The sequence below is a fragment of the Durio zibethinus genome, chromosome 2, assembly GCF_047325235.1.
Source record: "Durio zibethinus cultivar Kanyao isolate XHJ-2024 chromosome 2, ASM4732523v1, whole genome shotgun sequence".
NCBI classification, from domain to species: Eukaryota; Viridiplantae; Streptophyta; class Magnoliopsida; order Malvales; family Malvaceae; genus Durio; species Durio zibethinus.
In genome coordinates, this window is record NC_143163.1 from 15,440,097 (window position 1) to 15,459,812 (window position 19,716).

At 43.1% G+C, this 19,716-nt stretch overlaps 4 pseudogenes; all 4 read left to right on the forward strand.

Annotated features, from left to right (window-relative positions):
• The first annotated feature begins 1,739 nt into the window (after positions 1-1,739).
• On the forward strand, positions 1,740-2,946 carry LOC149520050 (25S ribosomal RNA; annotated as a pseudogene).
• Position 2,947: 1 nt separating this feature from the next.
• On the forward strand, positions 2,948-4,437 carry LOC149520051 (25S ribosomal RNA; annotated as a pseudogene).
• A 7,958-nt stretch (positions 4,438-12,395) lies between these two features.
• Positions 12,396-13,594, forward strand: LOC149520052 (25S ribosomal RNA; annotated as a pseudogene).
• Positions 13,595-13,612: 18 nt separating this feature from the next.
• On the forward strand, positions 13,613-15,117 carry LOC149520053 (25S ribosomal RNA; annotated as a pseudogene).
• Positions 15,118-19,716: the final 4,599 nt, after the last annotated feature.

Here is a 19,716-nt window from a genome sequence, read left to right on the forward strand (position 1 = left end):
GACCACTGTTAGCACAAGTGGGCATTTGGTGTGGGTTGTTGCCTCAGACACCTCTTTGGTAGATGCTAACATTTGGTATGACATGTGTACCATGACACTCCCACCCAAAGCACATGTCTGCCTCTCAATCGTCATTGGCACAAAATGATGCTTGGTGCATGTGTCACAAAGCTCTAGTCTTAAACCAAACTCCATGTAGCCTTGAACAAGGAATTGACTCCGTGTGCCTAAGTCAGCCTACAAAACTTAAGTGCTCATCATAATTCTAGCTTATCAAAGATTGAGCTACAGTACTAGGCCTTTTAAAAGCCCACAAATCTAATCCTCCTAAGACTATGTTTAAATGTGCCTATACTGAGGTTGATTATGCATATACAACTTGATAATCATTGCCTACACATAGGTCTAATAGTGTGCCCACACATCACTCACACATTCCCACACCTAGGCTTAGCTCAAGTCTACCAAACTTGAACACCGTATCTGAGCTTTTGAAATCTTTATCACTACCTATACCACTGTTTTGGTCTAGTTCCCCATGACTTTAGACTGTAGTAGGCCTCAATGCTTGGTCTTCTCGACTATTGGACACTATCCTGCTAGAACTAGAACAACTCCCAGCTTAAAGAGAATCCCTAAACCTGGACCAGCTTATAAATTGTGATGAATGCACATGACTTGACGACCATTGGGGCATGTTGGCCCTTGGTCTTGACACATGCTTCAACGACCATTGGCACATGCTAGCCCTTTATGCAAGTAGTTCCCTCAAACACCATCGACGCATATTAGGCCATGCACCATGCAAGGGTATCCTAGGCTGGGCCGTGTACCTTATGCACCACAATCGAGCAGTAGATGCATTCAGGCACATCTTTATATTTTTGCCATTCTAGTGGTATTTTTATGGCTTGTAAATTCATAAAAGCGCTCATCAGTGGCTATACCTAGGCTTGGCTCAATTGTGTTGAACTTGGACACCGTGCCTAAGCCTCTAAAGACTTGATCACTATCAATACCACTATTCTAGGCTAGTTTTTGATGACCTGAGCCTCTAGTAGGCCTTAAAGCCTGGTCCTATTGGCTATCAGACCCTATCTCACTAGAATCGAAATTATTCCTTAACCTAAAGAGAACCCCTAGATCTGGACTAGCATGCAAACCATGACACATAAACATGCCTTGTCTACCACCGGGACAAGTTGGCCATTGGTCTTGGCACATACTTTGACCACCATCGGCATAGACTAGCCTTTTGTTTGGGTAGTTCCTTTGAACACCATCGACACATGTTGGTCTATGCACCACGCAAGGGTATCCTGGGCCTAGGTCACATGCCATGCACACCACAACTAGGCAGTAGGTTGGTTTAGGCACATTTTCATATTTTTGCCATGCTAATGCCATTTTTTTGGCTTGCAAATTCATATAAATGCTCACTAGCACCTGCATTAAGGGCTAGCTCAATTCTACCAAACCTAAACACCATACCTGAGCCTTTTGAGTCCTTTTCACTTCCAATACCACTATTTTGGGCTAGCTTCCTCCAACTTAAGCCTCCAATCGACCTTAAAGCTTGGTTCAACGTGAGGGTATCCTGGGTTTGAACTTTCAATATGCTTACAGAGATGTCATCACCATGATCATGGAATGTAGCACATGCCATCTAGGCATGCATCGACACTTATGTGCTCTTAGTGCAAGCCTATAGGCTCCCTATTTGGCTCATCTTGAAACAGACCAAAGAGTCTGACAAGTGTACGAGTCAACAGGTTAGAAAACTAGTAAGGCACAAGGAAACTACTTAGTGGGATCCTTCGTGGGTGCACCACTGACTGACCTTGATCTTTTAAAAAGGGTTTGAGTGCAAGCATGCTTTTCAAGACCCAAAAGATGGTGAACTATGCTTGAGCAGGGCAAAGCCAAAGGAAATCCTGGTAAAGGCTCCCAGTAATACTGACATGCAAATCATTTGTCTGACTTTAGTATAGGGGAAAGACTAATCAAACCATCTAGTAAATGGTTCACTACAAAGTTTCCCTCAGGATTGCTAAAGTCCTTAGTGAGTTTTATAAGGTAAAGCCAATAAAGGCATCAAGGGTACAGCATCTTCTTCTTATTCTTAAACTTTAAATATACAAGATGAAATGACTACTTCATTGAGCTACGTCTTGGAATCAAGAGCTCCAAGTGGGCCATTTTTGGTAAGCAAAACTGGCAAGCAGGATGAACTAAAAGTCAGGTTACGGTGCCCAATTATGTGATAACCTACAACCCACAAAGGATGTTGGTCGATTAAGATAGTAGGATAGTGGTCATGGAAGTTGAAATTCACTAAGGAATGTGTAACAACTAACTTACCAAATCAACTAGCCCCAAAAATGGATAGCACTTAAGCGTGCGACCCATACCCAACCATCAAGGTAAGGGCCAGGCCCTGAAATGTAAGAAGGGGTAGTAGTTATCACAAAATCTATGGTGCGAGCCTAAGTAAAGTGGCTGTCAGTACATATCTTAATGGTAGTAGCAAATATTCAAATTAGAACTTTAAAGGCCAAAAAGGGGAAAGATTCTATGTGAACAACACTTGCACATAGGTTAGTCGATCCTAAAAGATGGTAAAAGTCTATCCAACAATGTGTCTAGTGCAAGCATAAAAAAAGAATCAAGTTAAAATTTCTAAACCAAGATGTGGTGGCTGACAACAACAATAGGGAGTTCGAGACATCAACGAGGGCCTCAGGAAAAGTTATCTTCTCTACTTAATAGCCACCCACCATGGAAATGGCTCAACCAAAGGTAGGGTCTAGCTATCGAAAAAGCACTACACATCACATGGTGTTTGATGCATCTTGGCTATGCTTGAAAACTTGGAGGATCGAGGGTTATCCACACCTGGTCATACTCATAACCGCATCAAGTCTCCAAGGTGAATAGCCTTTGGTCAATAGAACAATGTAGGCAAGGGAAGTCGGTAAAATGGATGTAAACCATGGGAAAAAGACTACCTCTAAGGGCTGGGCATAGGGGTCCCAGTCCTGAACCCATCGGCTACCAGGGCATTGCTTGAGCTTCTCCTATGGTGAGAGTGGGTTGCCACATACTGGCCAAGGGATGGACTGGGAAGGGTTCCATCAAGGACCTTTCCTAAGCGATAAACAGTTGACTCAAAATTGGTATGAAAAAGGGGAATCCAGCTGTTTAATTAAAACAAAGCATTACGATGGTCCATATGGCTGCCTATGCAATGTGATTTCTACCCAATCCTCTAAATGTCAAAGTGAAAAAACTCAACGAAGCATGGGTAAATGGTGGGAGTAAATATGGCTTTCTTAAGGTAGCCAAATGCTTTATCATCTTAATAGTGATGCACATGAATGGATTAACAAAATTCTCATTGTCTCTATCTACTATCCAATGAAACCATAGCCAAAAGAACGGGCTGGGTAGAATTAGTGAGGAAAGAAAACCCTATTGAGCTTGATCTAGTCTGACTTTGTGAAATGAGCTGTAAGATAAGTGGGAGCCTTCAGGAATGAAATACCATAGCTTTTAATGTTATTTTACTTATTCCATGAATCGAAGGTGGGGCATGACCCTTTCATTTAGACTTAAGGTCAGCCTTAGTCAATCGATTTTGGTGGAAGACATTGTTAGGTAGGGAGTTTGGCTAGGCTAGCACATTTGTTAAAAGATAATACATGTGTCCTAAGATGAGCTCAATGAGAATAGAAATCCCATGTGGAATAAAAAGGTAAAAGCTCATTTGATTCTAATTTCTAGTACGAATATGAATCATAAAAGCATGGCCTATTAATCCTTTAGACTTTTAAAACTTAAAGCTAGAGGTGTTAAAAGAGTTACCACATGGATAACTAGCTTATGGCAACAAGTGTTCATAGCAACATTACTTTTTTATCCTTCAATGTCAGCTCTTCCTATCATTATGAAGTAGATTTTGCCAAATGTTGTATTATTCACCCACCAATAGGGAATGTGAGTTGGGTTTAGACCGTTATGAGATAGGTAGGTTTTACACTACTGATGGAAGAGTTGTAATAGTAATTTAACCTAATACGAGAAGAACTATTGGTTCTCACATTTGGTCTTTACTTATAGTAATTTAACCTAGTATGAAGCTATCATATGCTGAATTATGATTGAATGCCTCTAAATCAAAATCCAGGCTAGATGTGATGAACACATCTATTGCTCAATTGCTAACCTATAATAGAGGCCTATGGCCCCTAAGGGCACGTGTCATAGGTGCAACCCCCATGGCAAACAAGCGACATAGGCCTTCTTAGAGCTTAATTCCCATCAAGTGATGGGTAGAATCCTTTGCAGAAGACTTAAATATGTGATAGGGTATTATAAGTGTCAAAGTGGCCTTGCTACCACAATCTACTAAGATTCAACCCTTTATCACTTTTTTTTGTACCCCCATACCCAATGAAGCCTTCTCATTTCATTTTTTTTGCATTGCACCCTTCTGGGGCTGTAGATGAATAGTATTCCCTATTGTAACTGATTCGATCAGGCAATGACATTCTTCTCTCAGGCATCTAAGTAAATAGCAACCAAATGCCTTTAGCTTTTGTTATAGGGATGGCTCACCCTCAATGCTAGCACTTGCCTCAACCATTATCGATAGACACTGGCCACCAGCGTGGGGTTATTGCCTCAAATGCCATTGTTTGCATTTGGCCCTCGATTGTAACACAGATAATCACATCCAACACCACTGGTAGATATCAATCAGTTTTTGCCTCAAACAGTATTAGTAGATCTGACCCCTTCGTGTGGGATGTTGCCTTGAACACCTTCTCCAAATTTTGGCGATGTTTGAGCGGGCACTTGCCTCAACCACCGTTAGCACGAGTGGGTCATTGGTATGGGTTATTTCCTCAAATACCTCTTTGGTAGATGCTAACACTTAGCGCGGCATCTGTACCATAACCCTCCCATTTAGGGCATTTGTCTACCCCTTGATCACCATTGGCATGAAATAACACTCGGTGCATATGTCACAGGCTCTAGTCTTAAGCTAAACTTTGTGCGACCTTGGATAGGGAATTGAGGCTGTGTGCTTAAATAACCCTACAAAACTCAAGGGCTCGTCATTATTCTAACTTGTCAAATACTATGCTATAGTACTAGGCCTTCTATAAGCTCATAAATCTGATCCTCCCAGGACTCTGTTTACGGGTACTTACACCTGGGTCAGATGGTGTGTCTACACTTTGGTTATAGGTGCCCACACCTAGGCTTGACCATGTGCCCGTACATCACTTACCAACATCCACACTTAGGCTTGCCTCAATTATGCCAAACCTGAACATCATGCTTGAGCCTTTGGAGTCTTGATCACTGTCCATACTAATGTTTTAGGCTAGTTTCCCATAACTTGTGGACCATGATACATGTGTCACACCCTGGGCGAGCGCACCATCATGTGCACCTGAGTTTGAGGCTCACGCACCAGGAGCACTAGCTGGAGTTTGCACACAAGGCCTTAAAGAGAAAGCTAGAATGCCCGCATAGCTTGCAAGCTAGCCCCACAGCCAAGGCTTGGCCTGCATGATGCTTGCACCATATCCAGAAGACTCAAGGTAGGAAACAAGTAAGGGGATCTTCTAGAAGCTCACAGGATCAGTAGAAGCCTTATTGCAGATTTGGTTGACTATATAATTTAGGGGACAGAATCCTAATTGATTGTAATCTTCATAAATTCCTTGATTTTAGCCTTCATTCTAGGGATTTAGCCATAAGTGTAGCTAGAAGCCTCAACTATAAATGGAGGGCTACTCCACCCTTATTTGTACATCATCATACACACTTCTGTTTGAGTATATTTCTAGTAATTCTTTTATTCTTTTATTTCTCTCCAACTTATGCATTCTGCCTTTTCTATTGTTCTAGTGCCCACACACTTGTGTTTTAGGTTGACTTAGGCTAGAAAGAGGTGATTCCAAGCCTAAGGTTGCACGGATTCTGAGTCTAAGGTCAGAGCCCATGACAGTTGGTATTAGAGCAATTTTAGTTTTGCCTATTGCATGTTTGTGTTGTGCGGGTTAGATCACAGTTGAGGATATGGCATCCTAGAGTGACGTTGCTAGCCAACAACCAAAGGCCTAGGAGTAGGAGCGTGGAAGAGGTAAGAAGGCCAATTCGAGAGATATTTGGTCGACCATGGATGGGAGGCTGGAGAAGGTAGAGGTGACCATGGGTGACATAATGGAGAAGCTTGATGAAGTGGAGACTCACATTGAAGTTGTAGACTCCATAGGGGAGGAGCTCTAGGGTGAGCTACAAGCTGCTCTCAATAAAGGCATAGACACGATCACTCAAAGGAACGAGGCCTTGGAGGCTATGGTGGAGACCATGCGCGATAGCATGGAGGCCATACGCAAGAGGATAGAGGAGCTCACCGGTGAGCTCGTTGCATGCAAGACTACCATTGGGAATTGCATGTTTGCTAGAGCATCTAAGTCCAGGATGGATGTCCCCAAGCCCAAAGAGTTCAAGGGGACTAGGGCAACCAAAAAAGTAGACAACTACCTATAGGGTATGGAGTAGTACTTCTAAGCCATCAGCATGCAAGACGAGGTGATCAAGGTAAGCACCATTACTATGTATCTTACTGATTTGGCCTTATTATGGTGAAGGTACATGAGTGATGATGTGAGGCATGGGAGCACCAAGATTGAAACCTAGGCAAAGTTCCAAAAGAAGTTATGGGAGCAATTTTACCCGGAGTAGACCGATGATGAGGCACGGGCAAAGTTATACAAGCTGAACCAGTAGGGGACATAAGAGAGTATGTCTAGAAATTCTCTGAACTGATGCTACAGATCTCAGATCTAGGCAAGAAAGATGCCCTGTTTGCTTTTATGGATGGGCTGAAGCTGTCGGTGAAGCATGAGCTACAACAAAGGAGAGTTCATGACTACTGCTAAGTCCTTGATAGAGTTAAGCTACTGAACAAGTTCGAGTCCTGCAAGCCCAAAGGTAAGGGCAAGGATGAGAGGGACCGAAAGAAGTATTCTAAGGGTAGGGATCATGACCGGTAGTCCAAGGATGGGGACTGAAAGTGTTCAGACAAGGATGGCGAGAGGAAGCCACTAGTAGGCAAGTGGAAAGTGATGGGTGAGTGAGAGTCACTCGCATGCTACCTATGTGGAAGGAGCCACATAATGCACAACTACCCATAAAAGGGCAAGCTAGCTACTATAGACAAAGAGTCTAACGAAAAGCCAGAGGTAGAGATAGCAAAGCTTAGGTCATTGGTGCTTAATGCTGTCTAGAATAAGGAATGTCACAAGCCAAAAGGCTTGATGTTATAGATCTGATAGTTATGGGTCAAAAGCTAAGCATATTGGTGGACACAAATGTCTCACATATTTTTATTTTAGGTGATAGAGCCTAGAAGCTTAGATTAAAGGTGCAAAAAAGGATCAGTACCATTAAAATGGTGAACTTTAAGGAAATGCTAGCCCTTGAAGTAACGCAAGGAGTGGAGTTGCAGCTTGGAGACTAAAAAGGCAAGGAGACCATAGAGGTAATACCCCTTGATGACTATGAGTTTGTGATTGGGTTGGATTTCTTTGTTCGGATTAATGCCCTCATTGTGCCTTTTGCTAATTGTATTTGTATCTTGGAGGCATGGTGCCAATGCCTAGAACCATTGAGATGAGGGTCCAGAGTTAGGTTGAGGGTGGTGTCAGCCATCCAATTTGCCAAGGTAGTGAGCAGAGAGGAAGACACCTTCTTGGTAGCCTTAAAGTATGAGAAGCCAAGGGAAAAAGAGATCGAGTCACCCTTGGAGGTGCTAAAGGTGTTGAAGTCCTTTAGTGATGTGATGCCCGTAAAGCTGCCTAGCCAGCTACCACCTAAGAAGAAGGTGGACCATTAGATCGAGTTGGTGCATGAGGCCAAGCCACCAGTTAGAGCCCCTTACCGAATCTCCCTACCAAATTTGGAAGAGTTAAGGAAACAGCTCAAAGAGTTAGTTGATGCTGGCTTTATCAAGCCATTGAAGGTGCCATATAGTGCACTAGTTCTATTCCAACACAAGCATGATGGGTCATTGTGACTATGCATAGACTACTAGGTTTTGAACAAGCTGACCGTTAAGAACAAGTATCTTATCCCACTCATTGTAGACTTGTTCAACCAACTTGGGAGTGCAAGGTGGTTCACTAAGCTGGATTTAAGGTTGAGCTACTACCAAGTTAGGATCACGAATGAAGATAAGCCCAGGATAGCATGTGTCACTTGATGTTGTTCGTATGAGTTCATGGTCATGCCATTCGGACTCATGAATGCCCTAGCAACATTTTGCACCCTTATGAACAAGGTACTTCAGTTGTTCCTTGATCAGTTTGTTGTGGTTTATTTATATGACATTGTGATCTATAGCCAAACTTTGAGAGAGCATGTAGACCACTTGAGGTAGGTGTTCGAGGTGTTACGAGCGCACAAGCTATTTGTCAAGAGGGAGAAGTGCTCGTTTGCCTAATAGGAGATCCCATTCCTAGGCCATATAGTGGGAGATGGTAAGATACGCATGGATGAAGGCAAGGTGCAAACCATCATGAAGTGGGAACCACCAGCCAAGGTCATAGAGTTGAGGTCATTCCTTGGGCTAGTTAACTACTATAAGCACTTCATCAAAGGCTACTCAGTCATAGCCATGCCATTGACTGACTTGCTCAAGAAAGAGAGAGCATAATAGTGGAGCACAATGTGCTAGGAAACTTTTGATAGGTTGAAGTAGGCTGTGACCAAAGAACCAATCTTGGCCTTGACAGACCATGCCAAGCCATATGAAGTGCATACGAAGCATCAGACTTTGCCATAAGGGGCGTGTTGATGCAGGAGGAACATCCAGTCTTTTTTTGAAAGTAGAAAGCTGATTGAGACTAAGCGCAACTACACGGTCCAAGAGAAAGAGATAACTGCAGTGGTACACTACTTACGCACTTGGCGCCATTACCTATTGGGGTCGAAGTTCATGGTGAGGAAGGACAATGTGGCGACCAACTACTTCCAAACGCAGAAGAAGTTGTCCCTCAAACAGGCAAGATGGTAAGATTTTCTTACAAAATTTGATTTCTAAATAGAGTACAAGCCAGGGCAGGCAAACCTAGTGGTAGATGCCTTGAGCAAGAAGGTTAACCTTACTAACATTAGCCAACCAAAGGGGTCACGGGTACTGCACATCAAGGATGGAATTACCCATGATCCTACAGCTAAGGCTCTTATAGAGTACATCCAGCAAGGTAAGAGCAGGCAGCTTTTGGTGTATGATGTTTTGTTGTACACTAAGGGTAGTAGACTATTTATGCCGCAGCATGGGAAGCTTTACAGGGAAGTTTTGCAAAAGTGCCATAACTCAAGGTGGGCTGGACATCTAGGGGTGAGCCACACCTTGGTGTTGCTAGAGGATCAATACTACTAGCCGTACATGAAAAATGATGTAGAGGCCTATGTGAAGACTTGTCTTATGTGTCAATAAGACAAGATGGATCTCAAGAAACTAGGTGGTCTCTTAGAGCCATTTCTAGTGCCATAGGGACTATGGGAGAGTGTTTCTCTAGACTTTATAGTCGGTCTTCCCAAGGCAGAAGAGTTTGGAAGGATCATGGTAGTGATGGACAGGTTTTCCAAGTATGGAATCTTCATTCCAGCAACCAAAGAGTGCCTAGCTGAGGAGGCAGCTCGATTATTCCTGAAGAATGTGGTTAAGTACTAGGGAGTGCCGAGGACCATTGTTAGTGATCACGATGGGTGTTTTACGGGTAGGTTCTAGACTAAGTTGATCAAGCTATTGGGGTTAGACTTGAACTTTTCCTCTAGCATGCATCCGTAGATCGATGGGCAGACTAAGCGTGTGAATGAACTGTTGGAGGTCTACCTTAGGCACTATGGGAGTGCCACGTAAAGGGACTGGCCGAAGCTGCTAGATGCTACCTAATTTTTTTACAACCTGCATAAGAGTGAGGCAATGAACCAGAGCCCATTTAAGGTTGTGAAAGGTTAACAACCACTAACACTCGGTTCGATTGCTGTAGGTTATGCAAGGCTAAATCCAGTAGCATACAAGTTTGCCAACGCTTGGCAGGAGCAAGCTGACTTGGCTAGAGTCTGTCTACACAAGGTGGCAAAGAGGTTGAAGAAGTTAGCAGACTAGAATAGGCAAAATGTGCAGTTCTAGGTTGGAGACTTGGTTTTGATGAAGTTGCATCCCATTGTGTGCCATAGGGGGCTACATAAAGGCCTAGTTTAGAGGTATGAGGGACCTTTTTATGTAGTCAAGAAGGTAGGCAAGGTTGCCTACAAGCTGGATATGCCACCTAAGCTAAAGGTACACCCGGTGTTCCACGTAAGCATGCCTAAGTCATTCCATGAGGATAAGGGAGATCCAAGATGGGCAAAGTCAAAGCGTGCACCATTGAAAGCAAGGGCCTCATATGAGAAGGAGGTCCACAGCATCATAGCTGACCAGGATGTGATACAGAAGAACTACCAACCAAGACAAGAGTACTTGGTACGTTGGAAGGGACTTCCAGATATTAAGGTGAGCTGGGAACCGGGTAGAGGACTTATGGTAGTTTGGGGACCAAATCAAATAGTACCATGCAGAGGACGCAACGAGGGTGTTTGTACAATTAAGTGGGGGAGAATGTCACACCCTGGCTGGGTGCATCAGGCACATCAGGTGCACTTGAGGTTGAGGCTTGTGCACTAGAAGCACTAGCGGGAGTTTACATGTAAGGCCTTAGAGAGAAGGCTAGAACACTCGCACAGCTTACAGGCAAGCCCGTATGGCTAAGGCCTGACCTGCATAATGCTTGCATGACATCTAGAAGGGCCCAAGGTGGGAGATACGCAAAGGGATCTTCTAGAAGCTCACAGGATCAATAGGAGCCTTTTGGCAGATCTGGTTAATCCTATAATTCAGGAGATAGAATCTCGATTGATTGTAATCTTTGTAAATTCCTTGATTTTGGCCTTGATTCTAAAGATTTAGCCATAAGTGTAGTTGGGAGCCTCAATTATAAATTGAAGGCTGCTCCACCCTCATTTGTACATCATCATACACACTTTTGTTTCATAAATATAGAGCATATTTCTAGCAATTCTCTTATTCTTCTATTTCTCTCCAACTTGCACATTCTGCCATTTCCATTGTTCTAGTGCTCGCGCGCTTGTGTTTTAGGCTGACTTAGGCTAGAAAGAGGTGATTCCAAGCTGAAGACCACATAGATTCTGAGTCTAAGGTCAGAGCTCATGGCATATGCACATGCCTCGACCACCATCAGGGCATGTTAGCCTTTAGTCTTAGGACATACTTCAACAATCATCAGCATATGCTAGCCTTTTATATGGGCAATTCCCTCAAACACCACTGGCATATGCTAGGCTGTGGACCACATGAGGGTATCCTACACTCAGGCCACACACCAAGTGCACCACAACTGGGCAATAGGTAGGTTTAGGCACATCTTCATATTTTTGCCATGCTAGTGGCATTTTTATGGCTTGTAAATTCATATAAGTGCCCACCAGTGCTTGCACATAAGCCTGGCTCAATTATGTCAAACCTGAACAGCTTGCCTAAGCCTTTGGAGAATTGATCATTGCACATACCATTGTCTTGGGCTAGTTTCCTAGGACTTGAGCTTCTAATAGGCCTCAAAGCTTGGTCCCCTAGCTATTGGACCCTATCTTGCTATAACTGAAATTGGTCCTCGACTTAAAGAGAACCCTTAGGCCTAGACTAGCATGTCGACCATGACACATGCACAAACTTTGATCACCATCAAGACATGTTTTCCCTTGGTCTCGATAAATGCTTTGACCTCTATCGACACATGTTGGCCCTTTGTGTGAGCAATTCCCTTGAACACCATTGGCACATGCTGGGCCATGCTCCATGCAAGGGTATTCTGGGCTCGAACCATACATTATGCACACCATGATTGGATAATAGGTGTGTTTAGGCATATCTTCATATTTTTGCCATGCCAATGCCATTTTTATGGCTTGTAAATTCATATAAGTGCTCACTAGCACCTGTCCCAACGGTTGGCTTAATTTTGTTAAACCTAAACACTATGCTTGAGCCTCTCGAGTCCTGATCACTACCAATACCACTGTTTTGGGATAGTTCCCTGCAATTTGGGCCTTCAGTAGGCCTCAAGGACTAGTTATCATTGCTGCTAAGCCTTATCTTTCTCAAACCAAAACTTGTCCTTAACTGAGAGACAACCCTAAGCGTAGACCAGCATGCGGATCGTGACACATGCATAAGCCTTAACCATCATCAAGATATGTTGGCCCTTGGTTTTGGCACATGTTGGCTTTTTATGTGAGCAGTTCCTTTGAACACCATTGGCACATGCTGGGCCACATACCATGCAAAGAAGCTGATTCATAGAATCCCTCGCGGGTGCGTCATCGACCAACCTTGAACTTCTGATAAGGGTTTGAGTGTGAGCATGCTTGAGTAGGATGAACTATACTTGAGTGAGGTGAAGTTCAAGGAAACTCTAGTGGAGGCTCGTAGTGATACTATCATGCAAATCATTCGTCTAACTTAGGTATAAGGGCAAAAGAATAATGGAACTATCTAGTAGTTAGTTTTGTCTAAAGTTTCCCTTAGGATTACTGGAGCCCTTAGCGAGTTCTATCGGGTACAACCAATGCTTAAAGGCATTAAGGGCGCCATGCCCTCAACCTATTCTCAAACTTTAAATAGGCACGATGGCACAATTGCTTCGTTAAGCTATGCCATGGAATTAAGAGCTCCAAGTAGGCCATTTTTAGTAAGTAAAACTGGTGATGTGGGATGAACTAAAAGTTGAGTTATGGTGCCTAACTACTTGCTAACCTTGAACCCATAAAGGGTGTTGGTAATTAAGATGATAGGATAGTGGTCATAGAAGTCAAAATCTACTAAAAAGTGTGTAACAACTCTCCAGCTGAATCAATTAGCTAAAAAATGGATGGCGCTTAAGCACGCGAGTCATACCCAATCATCGGGGCAAAAGCCAAGCCCTAATGAGTAGGAGGCCATGATGGTCACTACAAAACCTTAGGCATGAGCCCGAATGAAATGGATGTCAATGTAAATCTTGGTGGTAGTAGCAAATATTCAAATGAAAACTTTGAAGGCTGAAGAGGGGAAATGTTCAATGTGAACAGCACTTGTACATGGGTTAGTCGATCATAAAGGATGGGGGAAGCTTGTCTTACTGCACATCTAGTGCAAGTTTTGAAAGGGAATTAGGTTAAAATTCCTAAACTAAGATGCAATGGCTGACAATAATGTTAAGGAGTCCAGAGACGTTAGTGGAGGCATCAAGAAAAGTTATCTTTTTTATTTAACGACCTACGTTGTTTAATGGCCTACCCATGTAGGAAATAGCTTAGTTGAAGGTGGTGTCCAATAGCTAAAAGAGCACCATACGTTATGTGGTGTTTGATGCACCACTTGTGATCTTTGAAAATCCAATGGATTGAGTACCATCCTTGCCTTGTTATACTCATAACTGCATTAGGTCTCCAAGGTGAATAGCCTCTTATCGAGGGACCAATGTAGGCAAGGGACCAATGTAGGCAAAGGAAGTTAGCAAAATGGATATGCAAACTTAGGAAAAAGATTGGCTCTGAGGGCTAGGCATACGGGTCCCAATCTTAACCCGTCAACTATTAGTGCACTACTCAAGCTATTCCCATGACAAAAATGGGTTGCCACATGCCAATCGGGGGATGAACTGGGAATAGCTCCCTCGAGTGCCTTCTCTGCCAATAAATAGTCGACTTAGAATTGATATATACATGGGGAATCTGACTGTTTAATTAAAAAAAAGCATTACGATGGTCTTTCCAAATGCTTATGCAATGTGATTTCTACCTAATGCTTTAAATGTCAAAGTGAAGAATTTCAACCAAGCATAAGTAAATGGTGGGAATAACTATGACTCACTTAAGGTAGCCAAATGCCTTGTCATTTAATTACTAATATGCAGGAATAGATTAACGAGATTCTCGCTATCCCTATCTACTATCTAGTGAAACCACAGCCAAATGAATAGGCTTGGTAAAATAAACGAGGAAAAAGGACCTCGTTGAGCTAGACTCTAGTCTGACTTTGTCAAATGACTTGAGAGGTACAAGATAAGTGGGAACCCTTGAATAAAATTGAGATACTACTACTTTTAATGTTATTTTACTTATTCCATGAATCAGAGGTGAGGCACGACCCTTTCCTTTAAATCCAAGGCTAACCTTGGTTGATTAATTCAAGCAAAAAACATTGTCAAGTGGGGAGTTTGGCTAGGGTAGCACATCTGTTAAAAGATAATGCAGATGTCCTAAGATGAGCTCAATGAGAACAAAAATCTCATGTGCAATAAAATGGGTAAAGGCTTGTTTGATTTTGATTTTCAATAAGAATATGAACCGTGAATGAGTGGCGTATTGATCCTTTAGACTTTTGAAATTTGAAGTTAAAAGTGTCGAAAAAGTTAACACAAGGATAACTGGCTTGTGACAGCCAAGCGTTCATAGCGACGTTGCCTTTTAATCCTTTGGTGTTGGCTCTTTCTATCATTATGAAGTAGAATTCACCAATTGTTGGATTGTTCACCCACCAATAAGAAATGTGAGCTGGGTTTAGACCATCATAAGATAGGTTAGTTTTACCCTATTGATGGTAGTGTTGCAATAGTAATTTAACCTAGTATGAGAGGAACTATTGATTCACACAATTAATCATTGCGCTTGGTTGAAAAGCTAGTGGTGCGAAGCTGTCATGCATTGGATTCTGATTGAATGCCTTTAAGTTAGAATCTAGACTAGAAATGACACAGTTACCCTTCACCAAATTCCAACCTGCAGTCGAGGCCCATAGCCCCTAAAGTCACTTATCACAAGTGTAGCCCCAATAGTGGATAAGTTGTGTGGGTCTTCTTGGTGCTCAATTCCCATCGAATGGATGGGTAGAATCCTTTACAAATAACTTAAATATATGATGGGGTATTGTAAATGGCAGAGTGGCCTTGCTACCATAATCCACTGAGATTCAACCATTTGTTGTGTTGATTCATCCTTTTCCCCCCACACCCACCAAAGCCCTCTAACTTTATTTCTTTTACACCTCTTCCTATTATGATTATGAATGAATGGTGTTCCCTATTGCAATCGATTAAGTTGGACGATGACATCCCTTCTTCGAGCATCCAAGTAAATAGCAACCAAATGCCCTCATTATTTGTTATAAGGATAGGTTCACCCTCTATGCAGGCACTTGACTTGATCTCCATTATCACATGCTGGCCCCAGTATAGGTTATTACCTCGAATGCCATCAATCGCATCTAGTTGTCGGTTACTATGCGAGTAATCACATCAAACATCATTAGCAGATGTTGGCTTGTTCCTGCCTCTAACATCATCAATAGATGCTGACCCCTTCATATGGGATGTTGCTTTAGACACCATCAGTAGATACTAATGACATTTGAAGAGGCATTTGCCTCGACCCCTATCAACACAAGTGAGCCCTTGGTGTAGGTTATTGCCTCAAACACCTTTTGGTATATGCTAACATTTGTTGTGGAATGTGTACCATGACCTTTCCACCCAAGGCACTAGTCTACCCCTCAATCGCCATTGGCACGAAATGAAACTTGTTGCATGTGTCATTGGTTTCGGTTTTAAGCCAAACTCTATGCGGCCTTGGACAAGGAATTTCTCTGTGTGCCTATGTTAGCCTATGAAACTCAAGTGCCCATCATAATTCTATCTTGCCAAAGATTGTGCTATAGTACTAGCCCCTCTAAAAGCCCATAAATCTAATCTTCCCAAGAGTATGTGTAGACCTGCCCACACTTGGGTCTGATCATGTGCCCTTGGCTTGGTCATCAAAGCTTGCACTTGGGTCGACCATGTGACTGTGCATCCATTACCAACACTTGGACCTAGGCCTAGGTCAATTTTGTCAAACTTAAACACTGTACATGAGCCTCTAGAGTCTTGATCACTACACATACCATAATTTTGTGCTATTTTCCCATGACCTGGGCCTATAGTAAGCCTCAAAGCCTAGTCCCCTAATTGTCAGACCCTATCTCGCTAGAGCTGGAACTGCTCCTCGACTCAAAGAAAACCCCTAGGCTTGGACCAGCTTACAAACTATGATACATGAACATGCCATGACTACCATTAATGCATGTTGGCCTTTGGTCTCGGCACATGCTTTGACCACCATTGGTAGATGGTCACCCTTTGTGCAAGCAATTCCCTTAAACACCATTGACATATGTTGAGTCATACACTACGTGAGGGTATCTTAGGCCCAGGCTGTGCACCATGCATACCATGACCAAGCAATAGGTGGGTTCAAGCACATCCTCATATTTCTGCTATGCCAATGGCATTTTTAATGGCTTGTAAATACATATAAGCACTCACTAATGCCCATACTTGGGCCTGGCTTAATTATGTTAAACATGAACAATATGCCTGAGCCTTTATAGATTGGATCATTGCCTATACCACTATTCTAGGCTAGTTCCCAATAATTTGAGCTTTTACTAAGCTTAAAGGCTTGGTCCCCCTGGTTATCAAACCTTGTCCCACTAGAACCAAAACTACTCCTTGACTTGGAAAGAACCCCTAGGCCTAAACCATCAGACAGACCATGACGCTTGCACATGCCATAACCACTATTGGGACATGTTGGGCCTCACTCTCCGCACAAGTTGGCCCTTTGTATGGGTAATTCCCTTGAATGCCATCATTACGTGCTAGTTGGTGCACCACACAAAGTTATCCTAGGCCCAAGCCACATACCATGTGCACCATAATCGGGTAGTAGATGGGTTCAAGCACATTTTCATATTTTAGCCATGCCAATGCCATTTTTATGGCTTGTAAATTCATATAAGCACTCACTAGTGCCCATACCTGGGGTTAGCTCAATTCTGTCAACCTGAACACTATGCTTAAGCCTCTTGAGTCTTGATCATTACCAATACCACTATTCTAGGCTAGTTCCCTATGACCTTTGCCTCCAATAATCCTCAAGGCCTAGTCCCCTTAGTTGTTAAGCCCTATCCTCTGAGAATTGAAACTACATCTTGACTTAGAGAAAACCTTTAGGCTAGGACCAACATGCAGATCATGGTACATGCACATGACCCAACCACCATTGAGACATGTTGGCCTTTGGTCTCAGCATATACTGGTCTTTTGTGCGGGTAGTTCCCTCAAACACCATCATCATATGATGGGCCATACACCACACAAGGGTATCCTAGGCCCAGGTCATGCACCATACAAACCACGACCAAGAAGACCATGACACATGCACATGCCTCGACCATAATTGAGACATTTTTGCCTTTGGTCTCAGCACATGCTTCGACCACCATTGGCACATGTTGGCCTTTTGTGTGGGTGGTTCCCTTGAACACCATTGGCACATGCTAGGCCATGCACCATGTGCACCATGATCGGGCAGTAGGTGGGTTTAGGTACATCTCCATATTTTTGCTAGGCCAGTGCCATTTTTATGGTTTGTAAATTCATATAAGCAATCACTAGCGCTCGCACTTTGGGCTAACTTAATTTTGCTAAATAAAAAATTGTGCTTGAGCATTTGAAGTCTTGAGTGCTACCAATACCACTATTCTGGGCTAGTTCCCCATGATCTGGGTCTCTACTAGGCCTCGAGGCATGGTGCCCCTGCCTATCAAACCCTATCCCCCTAAAATTAAAATTGTTCCTCGATTCAAAGAGAACTCTAGGGCCTAAACTAGCATACAGACTGTGACACATACACATGCCTTGACCACCATCAAGACATGTTGGCCCTTGCTCTTGGCACACACTTCAACCACTCTTGGCACATGCTAGTGCTTTGTGTTGGTTGTTCCCTTGAACACCATTAGTACATGTCGGGTCATGCACCACATAAGGGTATCTTGGGTGTGGGCCCCACCATGCACACCATGACCTTGCAGTAGGTAGGTTTAGGGACATATTCATGTTTTAGCCATGCCAATGCCATTCACATGGCTTGTAAATTCATATAAGTGCTTACCAGTGCCTGTACCTGGGCCTGACTCAATTTTGCCAAACTTGAACATTATGCTTGAGCCTTTCAAGTCTTGATCACTGCCAATAGGCTAGTTCCCTATGACCTAGGCCTCTAGTAGGCCTCAAGGCCTGGCCCCCCTGACTGTCAGACCTTGTCCTCCATGAACTAAAATAATTCTTTAACTCGAAGAAAACCCTTGGGCTTGGACTTACATGTAGACCATGACACATGCATATGCCTTAACCACTATCTAGACATGTTGGCCCTTGGTCTTGGTACAAGCTAACCCTTTGTCTGGGTAATTCCTTCGAACACCATCAGTACATACCGGGCCATGCTCCACACGAGGTTATCTTAGGCTTAGGCTACGCACCATGTGCACCGTAATCGGGTAGTAGATGGGTTCAGGCACATCTTTATATTTATGCTAGGCCAATGCCATTTTTATGGCTTGTAAATTCATATAATAGTCCCCTAAGCCATCATGTAAAGTTTTATGGCAAGATGACACGTTTTCTATTTTTCATGATTTTTAAAATATTTCATAGTTTGAGATTTTTTGAAATTTTTTGAAGAGTTTTAGCCCCAAATTTGGTATACATGATCCTTGTATTTTTGTTGGCATCCATAAAAGAAATGTAGCTAAAAATTTAAAGCATAGAAGATTTTGTGACCATCGAAAAAAAAGTCTCCATTTTGTACACTTGAATGGCTACTGGCTGCAAACTTGTAAAAACTATTATGCTCCTTAAGGAGGTGGGGTACTTAGGTTTGCTTAATGGATAGGGGGCCAATATAGGGGCCAATATAAGAACCAAGGACTAGCAACCATCACACATCATGTGCACACACCCCCAACCCCTTCCCCTAATCATTGGAAACCCTAATGTTACCAGTTACGTTCTTTGGTGATGCTCCAATAATGGTGCCCTAGGTAAAAAAATGTTGCTCTAGCACATGCCTAAGCCTTATGTGTGCACTATGGCCCAAAATCAAACTTTGACCAAGGCATCAACTATCATCGACACAAGCTGGCCTTTAGTATGGGCACTTGCCTCGATCACCATTGGCACAAGATGGCTTTTCGTATGGGCATTTACGTCGAACACCATCGACACATCTTTGCCCTTGGTGCAGGCATGTGCCTTAATTAGCATTGAAATAAGATGACCCTTTATACGAGTAGTTACCTCAAACACCATCGACACATGCTAACCCTTGCGCACACATTTGCCTCGAACACCATTGACATGTGCTAGGCTTTAGTACGAGCACTTGCCTCAACCACCACCGGCACCTATGGATTGTTGGGGTGGGATATGTGCATTTGAAAAAAGTGTCCCCATTTCAGACACTTTAATGTCTACTACTAGCGTATCTATAAAATCTTTTATGCTCTTTAAAGGATAGTTGTTCAAAAGCCTTTACTCTCCCCTACAGAGGGAATAGATGTGCATAATGGGCCTCTCATTGCATACATCCACAGTAATATCCCTGAGGCAAAATTTAGGCTATACATTCCTTTTGGTTGTGTTGTCTAGAGATCGGTTGCTTTGGTGCCCGTAAGAGCCCATGGCCTTGATCGGTTGGCATACACTTAAA